This window comes from Dromiciops gliroides, chromosome 3 (genome assembly GCF_019393635.1).
Source record: "Dromiciops gliroides isolate mDroGli1 chromosome 3, mDroGli1.pri, whole genome shotgun sequence".
NCBI lineage: Eukaryota > Metazoa > Chordata > Mammalia > Microbiotheria > Microbiotheriidae > Dromiciops > Dromiciops gliroides.
The window spans coordinates 577,625,080-577,648,302 of NC_057863.1; positions in this window are offsets into that span (position 1 = coordinate 577,625,080).

A 23,223-nucleotide genomic window follows, 5' to 3' on the forward strand; every position below is an offset into this window, starting at 1 on the left:
TACTAAGTCATTTCAATAGATGGGGGGAACGAAGGAAGATAATGTAATGGGTTCTATAAACTCAAGAATGTGAATCTCTTAGCAAACAACAGAACAAACATAGCTATATAGTTATATAATATATGTAATGCATTATGAATATATGTAATATGTACATGTACCTGTGTATATGTATATTTGCATGTATGTGTGTGTGTGTGCCCTCAGAGGGACTTGAACAATGTTGGGGATCATAGTAGGTATACACACACATGCACACATGTACACATGCCAATATATTCTGAGAGGTAAGTTATTTAGGTTGTCTGTCCAAGCCAATCACTTTGGATCTCATCACCATTGTATTAACTCAGCCTTGGATGTTCAATGCCTTCCCACCTCCCTCAGCCTCTTTTCCCCTCTGATTGAAGGGATGTAGATAGAGTACTAAACTTCCAAACCTTCCTTTACAAGAGGGAAAAATTGGACTTCCAGTTCAGTCCACTCTCCATCTGCAGGGGCAGGAACTATTTTTCTTATTTGTATCACCAGTGCTTAGCACAATGCCTGGTACATAGAAAGAGCTGAAATGTTTATGGAATTGAATTGGAGAATAGGCATACTTTTTTCCTATGTGGATAATTAAGGCAATGTCTTCTGAGAACATTTCTAAATGTTCTAGAATAATATTTTCCTAAAATAAAAAAAAAAAAAAACAACACAAAACCCAAAATGCTTGAATGAGCAATCCTTCATCCTCTAAATCTCAGCTAGAAGCACAATCAGAATAAACATGACTAGGACTTTGCCCCAGCACACTAAAATTTAAAGAATAAAAACATTTACAGTGGATCAATTCCTCCTCTGGGCAACAACGTTCTCTGTATTTGAGCTAACACATCCTTTTATCCAACTGGGATTGTTTTAAAAGGGGGCTGTCTTGTAAGACAGAAATACCACAGTTGTGATTTTGTTGTTGTTCATTGTGCTGACCCTTTGTGACCCCATTTGGGTTTTTTTTTGGCAAAGATACTGGGATGGTTTGCCACTCCATTCTTTAGCTCATTTTACAGAGGAGGAAACCGAGGAAACCAGAGGTAAGTAAATTGCCCGGTGTAACACAGCTAGCAAGTGTTTGAGGACAGATTGGAACTCAGGTTTTCCTAACTCCATGTCTGGCACTCTGTAAATTGTGCCACCTAATGCAGAGCAACCCCTGTAAAAAGGGAGGTTCTGTACAGCATTTTCTTGTAAAAAAAAAAAATATAAGCCATAGGTACAAGATAACAGGCAATGTCTTGAATTTTCTCCACTGGGCAATAGCTTCCTCATAAGAGATTAAATGGTGTTCAGAATCTTCTCCCTCATAGATCTAGTTTCTAATAAATGCACATGGACGTACGTACATACACACACACACACACACATACACACACACATACACACACATACACACACATACACACACATGTACACTGCCACACTTGACTTCAGAGTGTCATCTTAGGCTGCTTTTCTCATATCAATATGAAGGTCTCTCAGGCCATGGCCTTTAGTAAAACAACTGCTTTCTTCTGGAGATTCCATGATGTGGCTTCCTCTGTTCCTTCCACCTGTTTCTAGATGGTGACTTTAGGACCTTCTCTCTGTCTTTACTTTGCCCTCAGCTATTTACCTCTTTGCAGATTTCTAATTCACTGACTGGTTTGAGGCCCCTCTGTTACCCTCAACCTGATTTAGCCCATTTGCTGAAGGGGTTTACCAGGGTGTGACCTGGGTATATACTACAGCTTCTTGGAGGCATAGGTAAGAATTGGGTGAATCAGGTGAACATTAAAAATAGGTGAACAGTTCTGAAAAGGACTTGGTAGCTTTCACACCAGAGGTACGGGTCTTCTCTGAAGACCCATACCTCCCAAGTGTATAGAATATAATCCTAGGCAAAATAAAGGGGCAAAGATTAGGTAAAATCTTCCCTTTGTAGTTATAGTTCCTTAAATAAAACAAGCCCTTTTTGCTCCCCTGAACTATAGCTACTTACATAGCTACATCAATTCTAGTAAAAATACTTATTTTTTCTTTCCTTTAATGTCAATTTATCTCATTTTTCCCTTTTCCAATTTCTGGGATTTGAACCTAGAACTCCTAATTCCAAGGCTGGATCTTTATCTACTAAACCATGTTTCCTCTGATATACATACAAGTATATACATATATACATTCATGTATAAAATAGATATGTACATATACACACAGATATAGGGATATATCTATATATTTGTATATGTACACATGCATACTCCCAATATTATATATAAATATATATGTATATGTATATATATATTTGTGTATATACACCTATATATGTAAAGGGAATATACATTCATATATTCACACATATATAGAGAGAATATACCCATGTGTATGTAAATGTGTACATACACATTCAGATAATTTCACCAAAGTCTTTGAGGAAATTAGGGAATAATTGGTAGATTACACGTGGGAGGTAAACACCTATCATTGCTGTCAGAGGGATAAAGAATATGAAGATATTTGATTGCCATACCAGAGACTGAGGGGTTCCAAAATTGTTGATAAGTTAGAGGGGTGTCTACTTCAAGCACGTGTAGATTTCCTATAGCAGAATGGGCAGATGAAGCCAATTTGTTCTAATGACCATGAAGACAGTTGAAACAAGAGCTGTGGAATATTGTAAAGCTTGGTTAGAAATCAAAGACATCATGGTGACCCACTGCATTCAAAGCCACTGCCAGTTGTTTTGACTTTTGTCTTGCCACTGGACTCTAATGACTGAAAGAGAGAGAAAGGCTGACGACTTTGTACAACTCTGTCTCACTTAAATCCATATGAGTATGAGTCAGAAGGCATCATCCACATATCATTTTACCATTTTTACCTACCTTAGTCTTGTGGTCACAGACAAGTGACAAATCAATAGGTGCAGATACTGGGAGGAGCAGTTACAACCCTTTACACAGGTGGCCCCAGCCATAGGGTTGTCTTCTCACTGGGCTGAAGCAGCAATGGTATTTGGTAGCTCCCTGAGTGTATGAAGAGCCATTTTTAAGGACTACTCACTTCCTGGCATGAGGAAGGGGCTAGAAAGTTACACTAAAAATTGACTGCTTCACCCAATCATGGTCTCTTTACCCTGGCAAGCAGAATCCCACCCTGTGGCTGAAACACCAAAAAATGTACAAAAACTTCTGCAAACATGTTTCTACTCATCATCAGTACATGGAATGTGTGGATACTTATGGGGAAAAAAAAGAAATACAGAAGGCCTGAGAAATGAATAGCTCTCATTGCAGGAGATCTCAGCAGGTCTCACATCGAAATAGCAACCCTAAGTAAAACAAGACTGGCAAATGAAGGCCAGCTTACCAAAGATAGACACATATATTTTTTCTGGCATGGCCACAGTAATGGGGAGTACCAAGAAATTGGCGAAAGTTTTGCAATCAAAACTAATCTAATCAACAAGCTTGTATGCCTTCCAAAATGAGTGAATGACAGGCTCATGACAATGTGATTGTCATTTACAGAAAAGCACTATACCACCATCATCAATGTGGATACTACTCCCATCATGATGAAACCTGATGAGATCAAAGAAAGTTTTTATGAAGACCCAGAGACCCTCCTCATCAATGTGCTGAAAGAGGACAAGTTTGTAATTCTGGATGACTTTAACCCCAGAGTGTCCACAGACTAGCAGACATGGCAGGGAGTCCTTGGGAGGAATGAAGTCTAAAATAGCAACAACAGTCACTAGTGAAGACTTGTGTGTCTTATGACCTCATAAGCAACACTGTTTTCCATTTACCTAAATGCTATAAAACTTTGTGAAAGCAACATCACAGCAAACATTGGCATTTAATACACTATCATATTAAAAAGAAGAGAAAGACATAATATGAATGTGACTAAGGCAATATATGGCATAGAGTGATGGATGGATCGTAGATATATCCTCTCCAAGTAAAACATTCATATTCAGCAAAAACATAGGCCCCAAGGCAAGACAAGTACCAGAAGACAATTTCAACAGATTAGAGTATTTCTATGAATGTAAACAGTTTGTTGCTAACTTAGAGGGAATACTGAGCCAACACATGTTTGATAACAGTGAAGGAGAAAAGGAGTGGGCAACGTTCAGAGATTGAGAGTACAGTACCACATTTACTCATCTGTCAACTTGCAAACATTGATTGGTTTGATGAAAATGATGGAGAAATTCAGAAATGTCTAAAGGAAAAATGAGAATTGCACAGGGTTTACCAGCAGGATGATTTATCTGTTTCTAAAAAGTCAGCATTTAACTCCATCGAAAGGAAAATACAAAGCAAAACTTAGAGAGATGCAGCATTCTTGGCTCATTTAGAAGGTAGATGAAATTCAGTTTTATGCTGATAGTAATAATCTAAAATACTTTTATGATTCTCTAAATGCCATTTATGGGTCAAAAACCTATGATACATCTTAAATACTCAGTGCTGTTGGAACCACATTGATTAGTGAAAAGAACATGATCCTGGAGAGACAGGTTGAACACTTCCATGATAGTTTCAACAGACCATCATCCAGAAATACTGAAGCCATTGACCATATACCTCAGGCTGAGGTGCATCTCTCTCTATGCAAACTTCCAATTAATTGATAAAGAGGTTTTTAATGCTATTAGGTTCTTCTCATGTGGCAAATTGCCTGGTGCTAATTTGATTCCAGCTGAGATTTACAAAGCAGGGGTCCACTATTCATATAAATTTTCCAGGTTATATGGCAAGAGGAAGTTATGGCCCAGGAGTTCAAGGATGTCTCCATTGTCCATCTCTATAAAGGAAAGGGAAATAGGCTGTACTGTGACAATCATAGGGGACCCAGTTATTGATGGCAAGGTTCTTGCCAGAGTCCTCCTTAATAGGCTGAGCCTTCACCTGGAACTTGGCCATCTACCTAAAAGACAGTGTGTCTTCAGAAATGTCCAGGGAATGGAAGATATGGTGTTTGTTGCCCCTACAATTCCACATACACACACAAAAGCCAGGAGCATAACAGAGGTTTTTATGCAACATTCATTAATTTGACCAAAACCTTTGATACTGTTAGTCATGAGGACTTATGGAAGATCATGGCAACATTTGGATGCCAAAAGTTCATCAATAGTATAAGCCAGTTTCATGACAGCATGCTTACAGGACTTCTGGAAAATAGATTATGCTTTCATGCTTTCCCAGTCACCAACAGAGTGAAGTAGAGTTGTGTGCTTGCTCCCATGACTTTTTTTTCTTTCCTTTTTTTTTTTTGTGAGGCAATTGGGGTTAAGTGACTTGCCTAGGGTCACACAGCTAGTAAGTGTAAAGTGTCTGAGGCCAGATTTGAACTCAGGTCCTCCTGCATCCAGGGCCAGTGCTCTATCCACTGCACCACCTAGCTGCCCCTCTCCCATGACTTTTAACATATTTTCAGTAATACTGTCAGATGCCTTCAATGAGGATAAAAATGGCATTAAGGTAAGTTACCACACTGATGGTAAATTATTTAACTTGAAAAGGTTGCAAGCCAAGATGAAAATGGAGGGAAAGTTGCCGTGCAGGAGAGAAGTATTAGGTTGGCTACCAAACTTAAGGTCTCCAGAGACATTGTGTTGAATTCATTGTTGTATGTCTGTGAAACCTGGGACAGTATAGCAGTGTCATTACAGGAAACAGAATCACTTCCACTTGAACTGTTTTAAGAAGATTCTGAAGATCACCTGGCAAGATAAGGTACTAGATACTCATGCCCTTTCTCAAACAGAACTGTCAAGCATCCAAACTCTAATGTTGAGAGTGTAACTCTGATGGGCTAGTCACGTTGTTCAAATGAACAACATTTGTTTGCCTAAAAGATTATTTTATGGAAGGGGGCAGCTAGGTGGCACAATGGATAGAGCACTGCCCCTGGATTCAGGAGAACTTGAGTTCAAATCCGGCCTCAGACACTTGACACTTACTAGCTGTGTGACCCTGGGCAAGTCACTTAAGCCTCATTGTCCTGGAAAAAAAGAGATTATTTTATGGAGAACTCACATAAGGGAAGAATTCACATGGAAGTCAGAAGAATTGATACAAGGATACTCTCTAGGTCTCTCTGAAGATCTTTGGAATTGATTTTGAGACATGAGAGACACTACTGCTTCATATATAACAATAATCCATCCTCATGACAAAAATCCATTTAAGTCCAATTATTTACCTCAATATATAATTTTATGATCAACTATGAATATGAAATAATATACACATTGAATGTTTGAAACAGGAATAAATTTTGTTTATTCCTCAAAATCATTCTTTAGCTCTTCTTGAAGAGATGGCATGGTACAGTGGGAAGAGCATTAGATTTCAAGTCAGAAGATTTGGGTTCAGTTTCTGTCAATATCTGCCTTTGTGATTTAGGGCATATCAAAACCTCTCTGGGCTCAGCTCCTCATCTTTGAAAGAAGATGGTTTCTGATGTCCCTTCTGTCTCTAGATCCATGATCATATGATGCCAAAATAAAGCCAGTGTGTTCTACACTCTACATGCCCAAGGCAGAAATCCACAAATATAATGTTAGGCTTTCTCCCAGAGGACTAGAGAATATTCCGTGCTTGGAACACTTTGTCTTTTGCTCTCCATTACCACTTGTGTTTCTTTGGCAGTTAGCAAAGAAGGAATCAAGACTCATTTACTTTGTTTAGCTTGTGGTCAATCACTTCTATCTTCATTTATTTTTTTGTCCTTTTTGTGTTTATGTCTCTTGGGTTGTAATTTAGCTTTTCAAAATTAGTAACAGTTATTTTAGTTATTCTGTTTAATGTTAAATCATAGAGTGATATGATTTCCTATGCTTTATGGATTTAAGAATAATCATGTTTTAAAATTTTGAAAGTGCTCTACCCACAAGGGATTATATAATATTCAAGTGGAAAAAAAGGTAAAATTATATACTTACAATTGGCATTCATGAAGAAGATCATCTCCTGAGCTAAAAGATTATTAGGGTATTCATTGATTTAAGTTTTGAACATACATATCAAATAATGAAATACCTCAATCTGTGACCAAAAAGTTAGGGGCCTCCTTCATTTTAGCAATTCAGTTATGTATTTATTGTCTACAATGTTCAGAACACTTTGCTAAGCATAGGAGGAGATACAAAAGTGGAAAACAATAGTCTGGCTCAAAGAGCTTTTAGCCTAGAGAGGAGAAAAGGCATAAACAAAAATAATTAAAAGAAGTAATATTAAGAATAAATAATAAGGTATGCAATAAGAGATGACAGATTCAGCAAGGAAAGAATAGTCTTTAACTAAGAGAACTGGAACTATTTCATGGAAGAGGAAACACTCAACTAGACCATGGAGGAAGGGACAGATTTCAACTGACAAAGATATGGAGGACCTACATGGCAGTAATGGAGAAACGCTTTATAAATGAAAGGATGCAGGAGCAGACTAGACAAGACCATAGAAAGAATAGTCGTCATGAAATTTAGCTAGAATATAGTGTGGTAGAAAATTTTGTGAAACAAAGCTGAGAAGACAGGAAGGATGCAGGTCTTGGAGAGTCATTGATACCAACTTAAGGAATTTACATTTTATCCTAAGGGCAAAAGGGAGCTGAATTAATGAATGAAAACTCACTTCTGTGTTTATATAATCCAGATAAAGATGATTTCTGAATTGCTCAGTTTCTTTTTATGGAAAGAATTCTGGCTTTTCAGTCAGAGGGAACTGACTCCATTACTGTCTTCATTACTTAATACTATATAACAGCAATTTCTTCTTCTGTAAAATGAGAAGGTTGGAGAACAAGAAAACTTGGGAGCTCAACTGAAAAGGTCTGCCATACCAGGGTAGTTGTCAACCCAGAGTCCAGTGTAGGCCATGCCCCAGCACAACAGTCACTGGAGGCAGATTCAACAGAAGCTTTGGGGGATCTCAACCCACAGATGATAAGGGGGTCGGACAACTATTCAGAAGAAAATTACAGGGGACTATTTTCTGGCACTGGGGGCAGAAGCCCACTCACAGTTCCATGTTTCAGTTCCATGACAACCAGTCCCTTCACCCACAGAGGAGCAAGGAGCATAATGATATTTTCAGGGGAGAGAAGAGTGCTTGTAATTACTCACAATGGAGCAAGGGCCCATGTCTCAGTTCCAAGGCAGAAAAGGGCATAGAGATTATAATAAAAAGAGAGCAGGGGCCTGAGTCATAATTTTGGGGCCAAAAGGAGCAGTAGAATTTGCAGGTCCAGTGGAATAGGGATACTAGTCACAGTTCCAGGATGAAAAAGAATGCCTAAGGTCACTCACAGGGGAGTAGAGGACCTGGTCACAATTCCAGGGCTAAGAGGAATTCTAGAACTTGTGGATACAGGGAACCAAGGTCTCTTTTTCGGTAAAGATGAGAGCACATGCCAGGAGAATAGTGACCACACCTCTCTGTAGATCATACTACTTTGCAAACACTGGAAACTTACAGAATCCCAGAACTAGTTCTGAAAAGAGCAGGACAAAAACTTGAACCTTGAGACAGTGCCCCTCCTTCCCAGGGGCAGAGCCCAACTTTGACATAATGGGTTTTTTTTGGGGGGGGGGTTGCTTTTTAATTTTATTTTATTTTTCATTTATTTATTTATTACTTTTTTTGCAACAAACATTTTATTTTTTCCAGTTACATGTAAGGGTAGTTTTCAACATTCATTTTCATAAGATTTAGAGTTCCAAATTTTTCTCCCTCCCTCCCTCCCTCCCTTTCCTCCCTCCTCCACAAGATCACAACCAGGTTATATATGTACAATCCACAAGTGCTCTTTTTATCCGTTCTTTCTATGGGAGTGGATAGCATGCTTCATCATTAGTCCCTTGGGATCGTCTTGGATCATTGTATTGCTGAGAATAGTTGTCATTCACAATTGCTCATCAAACAATACTTCTGTCACTATGCACTATGTCCTCTGAGTTCTGCTCACTTCACTATGCAGCAGTTCAAATGAGTCTTTCCAGGTTTTTCTGGGATCATTCTGTTTGTCATTTCCTATAGCACAATACCATTCCACTACAATCATGTACCACAGCTTCTTCAGTCATTCCTCAATTGATGGACATTCCCTTGATTCCCAATTCTGAGCCACCACAGAATTGCTATAAATATTTTTTGTACAATTTTTCCTCCTTTTCTCTTTTTCATGATTACTATTGTTAAGTGTTTCCCTCCATCCTATTCCCTTCCCCATGATATTTACTCTATTATCCATCTTCTTTCATCCTATCACTCTTCAAAAGAGATTTGCTTCTGTCTGTCCCCTCTCCCAATCTGCCCTCCCTTCTTTTGCCCCTCTCTCTTTATCCCCTTCCCCTCCAATTTTCCTGCAGGGTTAGATAGATTACTCCACCCAATTGAGGGTGTATGTTATTCCCTCTTTGAGCCAATTCTGATGAGATTGAGGCCTTTGAGCCAGTGCTGATAAGTGTTAGGCTCATTTACTGCTCAGATTAAATAGATTACTCCACCTAATTGGGTGTATGAGTTCATCCTTCCTTGAGGCAATTCCGATGAGTTTTAGGTCCAGTCTTTTCTGATGAGTGTAAAATTCATTTATTGCCCTGTTCCTCCCCATCTCTTCCCCTACTCCATAATCCATTTCCTGTTTCTTTCATGTAGGATTTCACCCCATGCTACCTTTGCCCTTCCCCCTCCCTTAGTACATTCCCCTCACCCCTCAAAGATGTCATCATGGGGCAGCTAGATGACACAGTGGACAAAACATCTACCCTGGACCCAGGGGGATCCCAACCAAAACAGGCCTCAGATACAAGATAGTCACCCACTGCATAACCCCAGGTATATCCCCAAACTCCAATTTTTATGGTTCTCTAGAGTTTTGTTTTTGAAAGTCAAATTTGCCATTCAGTTCATGTCTTTTCATCACAAATACCTGAAAGTCCCCTTTTCATTGAAGTCCAATTTTTTCTTCTGAAAGATTATGATCAGTTTTACTGGATATGTGATTCTTGATTGTAATCCCAATTCCTTTGTCCAACATAAAGGGTTTTTTTTTTGGTATTTTTTTTCAGGGCAATGAGGGTTAAATGACTTGACCAGGGTCACACAGCTAGTAAGTGTCAAGTGTCTGAGGCTGGATTTGAACTCAGGTACTCCTGAATTCAGGACCAGCACTTTATCCACAGTGCCACCTAGCTATCCCCAACATGAAGTTTTAAAAGTCAAGAAATAGGCTGGAAAAAATGGACAAACAACAACAAAAAAGAACCTAACCATGAAAAGTTATTACGGTGACAGGGAGAATTAAGACACAAACTCAGAAGAAGGCAAGTAAAAAAAAAAAAAAACTACAAGCAAAGCCTCAAAGGGGAAAAAAAAGTAAATTGGGCATATACACAAAAAGAATTCCTGAAAGAGCTATAAAAAGCATTTTTGAGATGTAGAGAAAAATAGGAGAAGAGAGATAGGGGAAAATATGGGAACAGAAAATAATGGGAAAGGAAAATTATGAAAAGAGAGTAAGCAGCTTGGTAAAAGAGGCACAAAAACATAATGAAGAAAATACCTTAAAAAAGAGAATTGACAAAATTGTAAGAGACACAAAAATACAACAAAGATAAGAACTCCTTAAAAAGCAGAGTTGGCCAAATGGAAAAAGAAATACAAAAATTTACTTAAGAAAAAACTCCTTTAAAAAAGTAGAATTTATCAAGTGGGAAAAGAGGTACAAAAGTTCACTGAAGAAAATAATTATTTAAAAATAAGAATTAGACAAGTGGAGTCTAATGACTCCATGAGACATCAAGAAAGAAAACTAAATCAAAAGGATGAAAAAATAGAAGAAAATGTGAAATATCTTAGTAGAAAAACAACTGACCAGGAAGATAGATCAAGGAGTGATAACAAGAAAATTATAGAATTTTCTGAAAGTCATGATAAATAAAAAAGATACTAAACATCATATTTCAAAAAATGTTTAAGGAAAACTACTGTACTCTCCTAGAAGCAGAGGGCAAAATAGAAATTGAAAGACTCTACCACTCACCACCTGAGAGAGATTTAAAACAAAAAAGCCAGGAATATTATAACCAAATTCCAGAGCTCCCAGATCAATGAGAAAATACTTCAAGCAGCCAGAAAGAAACGATTCAAATATTATGGAGCAAGAGACAGGATAACACAAGATTGAGCAGCCTCCACATTGAGTGATTGAAAGGATTGGAATATGTTTTGGATGGCAACATAGGAATAAGAGAAAGGGGTATGACATCATAAAAAAAAATATGGGGATTAAGGAAGATAGTGGTCAGAAGCAAAACAAAGTTTTGAGGAGGGATAGAATAAAAAGATAGAAAAGTATAAGGGCAGCTAGGTGGCACAGTGGATAGAGCACCGGCCCTGGAGTCAGGAGTACCTGAGTTCAAATCCGGTCTCAGACACTTAACACTTACTAGCTGTGTGACTCTGGGCAAGTCACTTAACCCCAATTGCCTCACTAAAAAATAAATTAAATAAATAAATATTTTTTAAAACATAGAAAAGTATAAACAGAAGAAAATGGTATGGCTGGAAATACACAGTAAGTAATCATGCCTGTGAATGTGAATGGAATGAGCTCACCCATAAAACAGAAGCAGATAAAAAAAATAGGTTAGGAATTGGAATTCAACAATATGTTTTTGGTATTTTTAGCTTTTTTTTGTTTAAAAGAGACACACTAGAAACAGAGATACACACACACACACAACATATATATATATATATATATATATATATATATAACATATAAATATATATATATATATATATTTTTTTTTTGCAGGGCAATGATTATTAAGTGACTTGCCCAGGATCACACAGCTAGTAAGTGTCAAGTGTCTGAGACCAGATTTGAACTCAGGTGCTCCTGAATACAGAGCCGGTGCTTTATCCACTGTGCCATTAGATGCCCAGAACACACTTAAAATAAAGACTGGAGTGAAGTAAATGCTTCAACTGAAGTAAAAGAAAAGTCAGGATAACAATCATGATCAACTTAGAAAGATTTAGCTGTTCTGATCAATACAATGTCTAAGACAATTCCAAAGGATAAAATCCAAAATGCTGTCCACCTCCTGAGAGAGAACTGATGAACTCCATGTGCAAATTGAAGTATATTTTTTCATTTTATTTTTATTGCTTTTTTGTGATATTGCTAATGCAGAAATATGTTTTGCAAGATTTCAAAGGTATAAGTGACATATTTCTTGCCTTCTCATTGGATGCATAGGGGTAAAAGAAAGGGAGAGAATTTGGAATCCATTTTTAAAAATATTAAGCATAAATAACCAATAAATATATTTAGAAAACAGAGGGGATTGGATCAGATGGTTTTTAAAGTTCCCTACATCTCTAAATGATTTCTCTTATGAAGTTTGGTCAAAAAATAAAGGTTGTGATGTCCCTTGTAAAATGATCTTCTAATTAAATGCCTCAAACCCTAGGTAATTTGTCTTGATAAATAAAAAATTAATGAAAAAATTCAATTTAGATAATATAATTTTTTAAATTTTAAACAATTTTTATTTTTATATTGTAGATGACCTTTTTTTAAATAGAATTTTATTTTCCAAAATATATGCAAAAACAAATTTTAACATCAATTTTTAAAAACTTTGCGTTCCAACTTCTCTTCCTCCCTCCATTCCCACCCCCCACCCACAAGAACTCAAGCAATTCAAAATAAGTTATACATGAATAGTCATGGAAAACATTCCCACATTAGCTAGGTTGTGAGAGAAAACAGTCAAAAACCCCAAAACTTCAGATTAAGGAATTGTCAAAGAGGAAAAAAAAATTTTTAATGTTTTTCCATCTGTTTTCAGATACTATCATTTCTTTCTCTATAGATGGGTTGCAATTTTCCTAAGTTCTTCAGGGTTATATTGGATCATTGCCTTGAAGAAAATAACCACATGCTTCCCAGCTGATCATCTTACATTATTGCTGTTATTTTGTATACAGTACATTTCACTCTGCTTCAGTTCATGTAGGCCTTTCCAGGTTTTTCTGATATGTTAGCCCTTCTTTGAGCCAATTCTGATGATATTAAGGTTCACTCATTCCCCAACCCCTTCCCCTTCTTCCCTTCCCCTCCATAAGCTTTTTTTTTTTTGTTTCCTTCATGTGAACTCCCCAGACCATCTCTCCTCTTCCCCCTCCCCCCGTCTATTCCTCCTACACCTCAACCCTATTTTAAAGATGTCATCATGAGTTAGCTAGATGGCACAGTGGACAAAGCACCAGCCCTGGACCCAGGAGGCCCCAAGCCCAAATCCAGCCCCAAACATAAGACACCCCACCCTGTTAGCCCCACAAAGAACAAAACATAAATGCTTTACAAATATCATCTCTTCATATTCAGTTCAGACCTGTATCTTCTGTGAATTCCTTACTGAGATAGTTTTTATGAATTCAAAGTATTGTCTTCCCAGGTAGGAATATAAACAGTTTGATCTTTTAATATCCCTCATGGAGTCTTTTTCGCATTTACCTTTTTTATGCTTTTCCAGGGTCTTGTATTTGAAAGTCAAATTTTCTATTCAGTTCAGGTCTTTTCATCACAAATGCCTGAAAGACATCTTTTTCATTGAAATCCTATTTTTTCCTCTGAAAGATTATGATTAATTTAGCTGGGTATGTGATTTTTGGCTATAGTCCCCATTCCTTTGCCCTCTGGTATATCATATGCTATGCCCTCCAGTCCTTTAATGTAGAAGCTGCTAGATCTTGCTTTATCCTTATTGTAGCTCCACAGTATTTGAATTCCTTTTTCTAGCTTTTTGCAATATTTTCTCCTTCACCTGAGAGTTCTAGAATTTGGCTATAATAGTCCTGGAAGTTTTCCTTTTGGGATCTCTTTCAGGAGGTGATTGGTGGATTCTTTCAATTTCTATTTTAGCTTTTGCTTCTAGAATATCAGGGCATTTTTCCCTCACAATCTCTTGGAGGATGGTGTCTAAGCTCTTGTTTTGGTCATGGTTTTAAGGTAGTCCAATGATTTTCAAATTAACTCCACTAGATTTATTTTCCAGGTCAGCTGTTTTTCCAAGGAGATATTTATACATTGCCCTCTATTTTTTTCATTCAATTGGATTTGCTTTATTGTGTCTTGGTTTCTCATAACGTCATTATCTTCCATTTGTTCAATCCTAATTCTTAGGCAGTTCTTTTCATCAGACAGTTTTTTAATATTTTTTTGTTTTGTTTTGCGAGGCAGTGAGGGTTAATTGACTTGCCCAGGGTCACACAGCTAGTAAGTGTCAAGTGTCTGAGACCAGATTTGAACTCAGGTCCTCCTGAATCCAGGGCTGGTGCTTTATTCACTGTGCCACCTAGCTGCCCCCATCAGCAGACAGTTTTTTAATCTCCTTTTCCATTTGGCTTTTCAAACTGTTGACTTTTTTCTCATGACTCTCCTGCATCACTCTCATTTCTCTTTCCATTCTTTCCTCTCTCTCTCTACATCTTCCTTCTATCTCTTTTACTTTCTCTTCAAAGTCCCTTTTGAGAGCTTCCATGGCCTGAGACCAGTTCCTATTTTTCTTGGAAGCTTTGGATGTTGGAGCTTTGACCCTGTTATTATCTTCTTCTGAGGTTTTATTGTGGTCTACCTTTCCCCCAAAGAAGTCTTCAATGGTCTTTTGCTTTCTCGGCCTACTCATCCTAGCTTACTACTTCTTGGCTTTTAACTCCTTCTTAAAGTTTAGCGCTGCTTACAGGACACACTGTTCGAGGTACAGCATGGCCTGAGAGGGCTTCTTCTGAGCCTGCCTGGCCTCGATTTTATTTGATTTTAAACTCTCCACTGGGAGGGGGGTGAGGAGGGGACTGTTTCTTGGCTCCACTCCTGTTCCCAGCTTCAGAGGGTACCAGGTGTTTTGGTTTGAGGGGGGGCAGGTTTTAATCTCACCTGGCCTATTCTCTGGTCCAGAGATAACCTCAAGCCTACTTACTAAACACCCAACCAGCAAAGCTTTCTGTGGTGTGGTTTTTAGCTTCAATGAGCCTGTTCCCCTGCTCCCCTCCCCCACCTGGGCCTCCCACTGCTCAGGATTTCTTCCTGGTTCCCTCCAGGGGTGGGACAGTCGAATCCTTCCCCCCCCACCCCCCGAGTCCACTGGTACCCCTGCACTTACCTCCACCCACCCACTCCAGCCAGCTGTTTAACCTGACTGCACACTGAGTTCCAGAAGACGCCAGTGCTGCAACCAATTCAGAGGCTCTGGGGCAAATTCCTCAGGTGGGTGTCTAGTGTGTCGGCCCAACTGCAGAGTTAGGCTTTACTCGTGGCCCAGCATGGCCCCCTAAAATCTATCTATAGCTGGAGAAGATTCTCATCCAGTATTTTTGTGTGTTTTTCTGCTCCAGGGGTTCTTTTATTGCTATTTGGGGGGGGGGGGTTGTATCAGGAACTCTGTGTATTTAATGTCTTTCCTCTGCCATCTTTGCTCTGCCCCCTCCTAGATACTATAAATTTCAATAAAAGTTGGACCTACACATTCAGGAAGTTCAAAATAAATATTAGCTAAATGTTAAAAAAATGAAAAATAAAGTATTCATAGAATGAATTAATGCAGGTTTCACTCACCCTATTAGAGAAGTATAAAATGAGCAATGGGCTTTGGGAGTATGTACAGATCCACAACTAGGGATTGTGAGAAAGAACTTAAATAGTGAGAAAGACAATTAAGTAAGCATTTTTTTGTTTATTTTGGCAAGTACTGGAGGGAATTCCCTATGCAGATACTCCTACCACTGATGAAGATTAATCAATTCATCTATAAACAATGAAACATTGAGCCCTTACTATGTGTTTACCACTGTACTAAGCTTTAATGATACAAACATAAAAGCAAAAACAGTATTTGACTTCCAGGAGTTTATATTCTTTGAGGGAAAGTAGAATACACAAGATAAATAAAGTAAATAGATGTAAGGTCTACAATTCTAGCTGTGATGTCTAAAATCTAATGAGTGGTTGCCTTAAATTAGAAAACATATAGCACCAGTCTTTGGGCATTAAGTATTTTTGTTTTTTAATTTTTTTTTTTTGGTGAGGCAATTGGGGTTAAGTGACTTGACCCAGGGTCACACAGCTAGTAAGTGTCAAGGGTCTTTGGCCGGATTTGAACTCATGTCCTCCTGAATCCAGGGCTGGTGCTCTATCCACTGTGCCACGTAGCTGCCCCAAGTATTTATAAAAGTATATTAGGGGGGCAGCTAGGTGGCACAGTGGATAGAGCATCAGCCTTGGAGTCAGGAGGACCTGAGTTCAAATCTAGCCAAAGACACTTAACACTTACTAGCTGTGTGACCCTGGGCAATTCACTTAACCTCAATTGCCTCACTAAAAAAAAAAAAAAAAAAAAAAAAAAAAAAAAAAGTATATTAGGGTTTAGTAAAGAGAAACATGTGGATAGATTATGAGGTCTGTCTACTCTCCCTATTCTCCCTTTCCTGTCACCAAACCACCGTCCGGAACCCAAAAGACCTCGCCCCTCTGCAGCTTAGCCCAGAAGCCTCCTGTGAAACAGGAAACAGGGCAATCTGCATACACACACAGCTCCAAGCTAATTGGGTGGTAGCTCTGATTGACAGGACCCACTGGCAGCAGTCATCACTTCCTGATGCCGATCTGACCTTAGAAAGCCCAGAAAGGTTTTTTCTGGACCCTGTCACATGTGTTCTTTTCATGTCAGAGCTTCCCTGCAGTATCTTTCTCAACAGGTTGGTAGCACTATAGAAGTTACCCTTATTATAACTGAAACTGAGTGGGTCTTGGGATATGCCAGGAAATACCTAGATGGGGTAAAGTAAAGGTGGTACTTGAGCTAATCATCAACTTTTTTGTAAATTGCAAATTTAGAGAGCTCCCTAGGGGCAATGAGAAGTTAAGCAATGTGTCTATGGTAATACAATATGTATCAGAGATAAGACTTGAACCCATGTCTTCCCTACTCTAAGCTTGTCTTTTATCTACTAGACAAGGATACCTCTAGAACTAAGCATATAATTCCAATCAGCTACATGTTGGCTTTTAATACAGTGCTAATCCTAGTCAAAACAATGAATAAAGTTTGTCTTAGGCATCTCTATCCCAATTCTATCACTTGCTTTTTCTTCCCTAAGTATTCACACATCCAAGTACCTACCACGTGTCTTCTTGCTCTTAGATGACTATAAATACCCACTGAAGTCTTGATAATTAATATTTTACTTCACAATAGTTTTAGGAGGGACTGATTCAAGGAATATGTACATTTTGGAGGAATATACTTGTAGACAGAAAGTCTTCAAGACTCAAAATTATGAAATTAGGATAAGATATAAACAACTTGAGAAGACACATTGTTTTCATTTTCAATCTTTCCCTTTCCAGATAGTTTCTGGCATGATGTAGGCCCTTATTAAATAATTGCGGATTGAATGATGTAGTAATAGATAAGGAGATCAATATCTTGCAAAAGGGGATACTGCCTCCTAATTCCCCAAGCTATACTATATATGTGGCCAGCTATTTATCTGTTGTCTCTACCTCATGCCAGATATATTCTGCCATCCCTTTTTAAAAGCCTCTTCTAATTTTACTCTCATAGCCAGTGTTCCCAATTAATGAAATCCTAGCCTAGTAGGACAAATTCCTGTTTTTCTCAAAATTTCAGCCTCATGATGATTTTTTCCAACCCAGACCTTTCAAATTTACAACACCAAAAACACTGAATAATGCAAAATTAGAAGTGATGAATGCAAAACGTTTACACATTGATATAACATGATCAAAACATAAACTATATATGCAGCAGTACACATTTGAAGACTTTATTGCACAGAGGTATACTAAGTATTATAGGATGCCACAGGACAAGACACGACCCTTTTTTTGAATCAAACAAAGAGCAAGGAAAAACAAGGAACATAGAAAAAGGAGAACTGAATCTTCAAATGATACTGTCCTAGACCTTGGAATAGATATGTCTATCAGACAGATGAAGAGCTTAAAGAACATTCTTATAGACACAGCATATACTTATTGCAGTCAGTATTGTTATACCTGCACTGCCCCCATTACATATATCCTGAACCCCAAGCAACATAGGTAGAAGAATAAGACTGTAGGGGTGTAAACATTTTACCTATCCTGATACTATTTATAAGGGAAAGTGGAACCAGGATACCCTAGAGAATGACTCCTGACTGTGAGCTATTGAGCTATGCCTTACAACCTCATCTGGATCCTCTACTTTTCTTCTCTCTATATATTCTATTAGCCACTACATATCAATGATATAACAATTTTATTTTCCCTCCTTAATTTCCCTAAATACCTGGCTAGCTGTAGTAATGTAGGACCTTATTAAATGTAGGTCCCTTCAATTATCTTTCCATTAGAACCTAATATTCCAAACATTTCCAATATAATGGGGAATTTTTTATATTGCAAAAGGTACAGAGTACAGAAGATATAAATTCAAAACCAGCCTTGGACACTTTCTAGTTGTGTGACCTTGGGCAAGTCACATAATATCTATCTACCTCAGTTTCTTTGATTATAAAATAGAAATAAAAATATTTGTAAAGAGTTTAGCAAAGATTGTAGCAAATAGTAGTCATTAATAAATGATTATTTCTTTCTCTTCCCTTAGTGTGAATGGGGTGAATTTACCCATAAAATAGAAGAGAAAAAATAATTAAACCCCAAAATTCAACAATATGCTTTCCACAAAAAAAGATACTTTAAACATAAAAACATACATTTAACATATGGAGTTGTAGTAGAATCTATTATGCTTCAGGCAAACAGCAGAGATTGTAATCATTAGGGAAAGCTATATGGCATAGTGGATAGAGTTGAGGACCCAGGAATACTCATTGTCCTAAATTCAAATCCCTCAGACACATGATAGCTGTGTTACCTTGGGCTGGTCACTTAACCTTTTTTGCCTCCATTTCCTCATCTTTAAAATGGACTGGAGAGGGAAACAGCAAATGTTTCAGCATCTTTCCTAAGAAAACCCCAAATTGGATCAGAAAGAATCACACTTGGCTGAAATGACAAAACAACCAAGTAATTATTATCTCAGATGAGGCAAAAATATAAACAGACTTGATTAAAAGATGTAATCTTTTAAATTACATTGCATTTTAAAACATCTTAAAATTAATTAATATCTGTAGATATATATTTAGCAGAGTATCACTGCAATACTTAAAAGAAAAAGTTAAATGTATGAGGGAGAAATTAACAGAAAAAATATAAAATATAAAAAATATAATATATAAAAAATATAAAATGAAGGGAACTAATATGCCTCTTTCAGAGGTAGAAAAATCTAACCAAAAATAAATGTTAAGGACCTAAATAGAATTTTAGAAAAGTTAGATATGGTAAATTTTGCTAACAATAAAATGACATTAGAAGGGAGTGTATTTTCTTTTCAGAAGTACACAATACATTTACAATATTAAACAATTATTAGAGCAAAAAAGTCTCACAAAATTTATAAAAGTATACATATTAAATATATCTTCTACTGTTCACAGTATAGTAAAATTTTATTTAATAAAGTAATTCTTAACTAATAACCTTTGAAATTTATAAAGTATTTTGTTACATGTAATTCAATAAAATTTATTTACTTTTGCAGACCTATGTATTTATTTTTATCCATTTAAAACATGATTTTACTATTGTGCTACAAGAAATTATAAAGGAGATGGTTTCAGAAAAACCTGAGAAAACTTTTTAAAGAATTTTATACTTCATTTTCTTAAACTGAATGTGAAAACAATTTTAACATTAAAAAAAAATTGAACAAGCCATAAATGAATTCCCTAAGAAAAATCCCGAGTCAGATAGATTCACAAGTAAATCTACCAAACATTTAAAAAAACAAATAACTCTAATAGTAAATAAAGCATTTGAAAAAATAGGTTAAGTCTTACTAAATTCTTTTTGTTACAAATATGATGCTGAAACATAAACTAAGACAAGCAAAAATGGAGAAAGAAAATTATAGACCAATTTCTGATGAACATTGATGTAAAAGTCATAAATAAAATACTAGCAAGGAGATTGTAGCAATATATCACAAGAATCATACACTATAACTAGGTGGGATTTATAGGAGGAATGCAGGGCTGTTTCAGCATTACAAAAATTATCAGCATAATTGACCATATCACTAACAAAACCAACAAAAATCATATGATTCCAGACTATGCAGTGTGAGACATTTTTTCTTAATTGACGATGTGGGAATTTATTTTGCTCCATTATGAATATTTGTTACAAAGGTTTTGTACAAACATTATCTTATTGCTTCAATGACAGTAGGGAGAAATGGGATGTAGAGGTTGTCAAGTGATAGGTTTCCTCCCCCGCCAAAAAAAATAAAAATAGAAGAGAACAGAAGGAAGTACAGAAGTAATCACAGACAAGCAGCATAGCCTTAAAAGTTACATCTTGGATTTATTATATAGTTAAAAATAAAAGCAAAATCTACATAGAGATTTATTGTTCTGTGTATAAATACCCTCCTGTTCTATAATGTATACAAAAATGCTTTTTAGCCATTAATGTTTATTAACATCAGAATTTTTTAAAATATCAAAACAAAACTTCCTTGAGTCAGAGAGTTTTGAAGTGGGCAGGGGAGAATGTTCCCCCTTTCATAGTATACACTGTGAAGTAGAGACTTTAGAAATTATCCTTATAATTGAGATAAAAATAATCCAACCATACATTCATCTGGAATATCCCAATGATTTAATTGGAATTTTTTTATCCTTACTTGAATTCATATTGCTGATTTCTGAAATACAGTTCTATGTATGCTATATAGTGCTTGGGACTTTATGATCTTTCACCCAACAAAATAAGCTTTCTTATAGTAAGAAATGTGTTTTGAATATGATACTTAACAAAGAAGCCATACACACATGCTGCATATTTCCATGTGGAAGGCCTAATTTCTATCCCCATTTATATTTATTACTACTTATAAGTTCCTTGAGCTAAGTCCTTCATCTTTCTGTGCCTGTTTTCCCATCTATAAAATGAAGTGAATAGACTAGATGACCTCTGAGGTCTTTTCCATCTCTAAATCCTATAAACAATGAAGATCATATTCCATCCAGTAACCTAAAGATTTCAACATATAGATTTTGATATACATTAATAATTTGATACTTCAAATTTCCATTTCCTTTACAATCCAATAATTTATTGCTGCTGCTGGGAGAACAGACATAAACATGTCTTTATTTGTTTTAACTGGCATCCTTTGAATGTTACTAGAGTGACTTTGTTTTATGCCATACTTGATCAACCTTAAACAGGAGTAACCTTTGCAAAGAATTTAGTCATCTATCTTATGATAATACCTAAAAGAATAAACTTCTTTCATAGACATAATTTGTTCCATAGCTCTGTACCATGTTATGCAGAAGTATGAAGAACATTTTCTCCCTGGATGAGGACTAAGCCATGAAATAGGTCTATTTATAAATATTTTAACTTTATTAACACATGTTAATTTTACTCTTCTCCTACAATGTACTCATTTAGACTACCTCTACAGGACAGTAGAAAGTTGGTAAATATCTAATGAGTTGAATCAATATAGATGGATGGATTAGATTATTATGCCAAAAAGAGACAGGCATAGTACAACAGAAAGTTCTTGAATTATATAGTTTATACCACTTTTATTTATCAAATTAATTGGATAACTACCAAATCCCTGATATTTTTGCTGGAAAGTTGTATAACCATTCACTCAACAAAATTGTTCATAAGGGAACTTGTTTTGTTCCCAAATCAAAATTTACATGTTAAGAAATTTTTACATTGTCATTATTTTGTACTAGGAGACACATCCAAAATATTTACAAAAATACCTACCCAAACACATTCTCTTTTGCTGAAGGGTTGGGGAAATTAAATAAGGGAAGTTCTGGGCAATATTAAATCCATAGCACATATAGAAATTGGCTTATAATACTAGGAAAAAATTCTATTAAAATTTCTGGCAAGTGTTACAATATATATATATATATATATATATATATATATATATATATATATATATATATATATATATGAGTCTAGAACAATGTGTTCTAATTGGAGACTGTAGAAATCCAACCAAATTTATTCCTTAAATCTTCCTGTAGAACACTTCATATTGCAAACACTAAGCCAGAATCTCCTTAATAGGACACACCAGTGATATGCTGGAGCCTTCTCAAACTATCTTACAAGTCAATTGTTAAGTTTTCAGTATGATCATTTTCACCTTGGAATTTGGCAAATACTACAAATTACAACTTGATTTATTGTTTTCTTGATTGTCTAAACTTAATATCTTGCTAGGGAAAACATTAATGATACATATTAAACTTTAAAAAATGTGTGTTGTGCATACATTTTTTTCCAGACAGCTGGTTATTAAACATTTACTAGCATGACCCTAAGCATACTTCACTGAAAATATTTAGGCAAACATTTATCAGAAATCTCAAGAGCATTCTCCACTGTTTATAATCATAAGTTAGTGGAAAGAATGCTAGATTTGGAATCAGAAAAATCATATTTGAACCCTTATTCTACCAGTTACTGCCTGAATGACCATGGACCAGTCACATAACTTCTATGGGTTTCTGTTTCCTTATTGATAAAATGAACTTGATGACCTTGGTGACTTTGGAACCATTCCAGGACCAAATATGTGGCCCTATGTGCCCTACAATGATCACAGGTAACGTTCCAATAAAGTCCCCAGATCCCTCCTCCAAACCATCCTGGTTTCAAGAACAACAAAAAAAATTGCTTTCCTTTATTAACTAAGATCAACTTTTATTGATAGGGATAAGTGGTTTGGTCCTAATTTGGCTTGTGGAATACTCTGACCCCTATATTTTTAATAATACTTCTTGTTATCATGGGGAATATATGTTGGTCTTACTCAAATAAACATGTAATTATGGGCCACCTACTCTGTGCTCAGCACATTTTAGATATCATTTATTCAATGAAAATTTCCCTACCAATTAGTTGATAAAGGTCTTCCTTACTCTAGATATCCCATAGGACTTTGCTTGTTCTTGTTTTCTGCATACATCATATATTATTTATTTTATG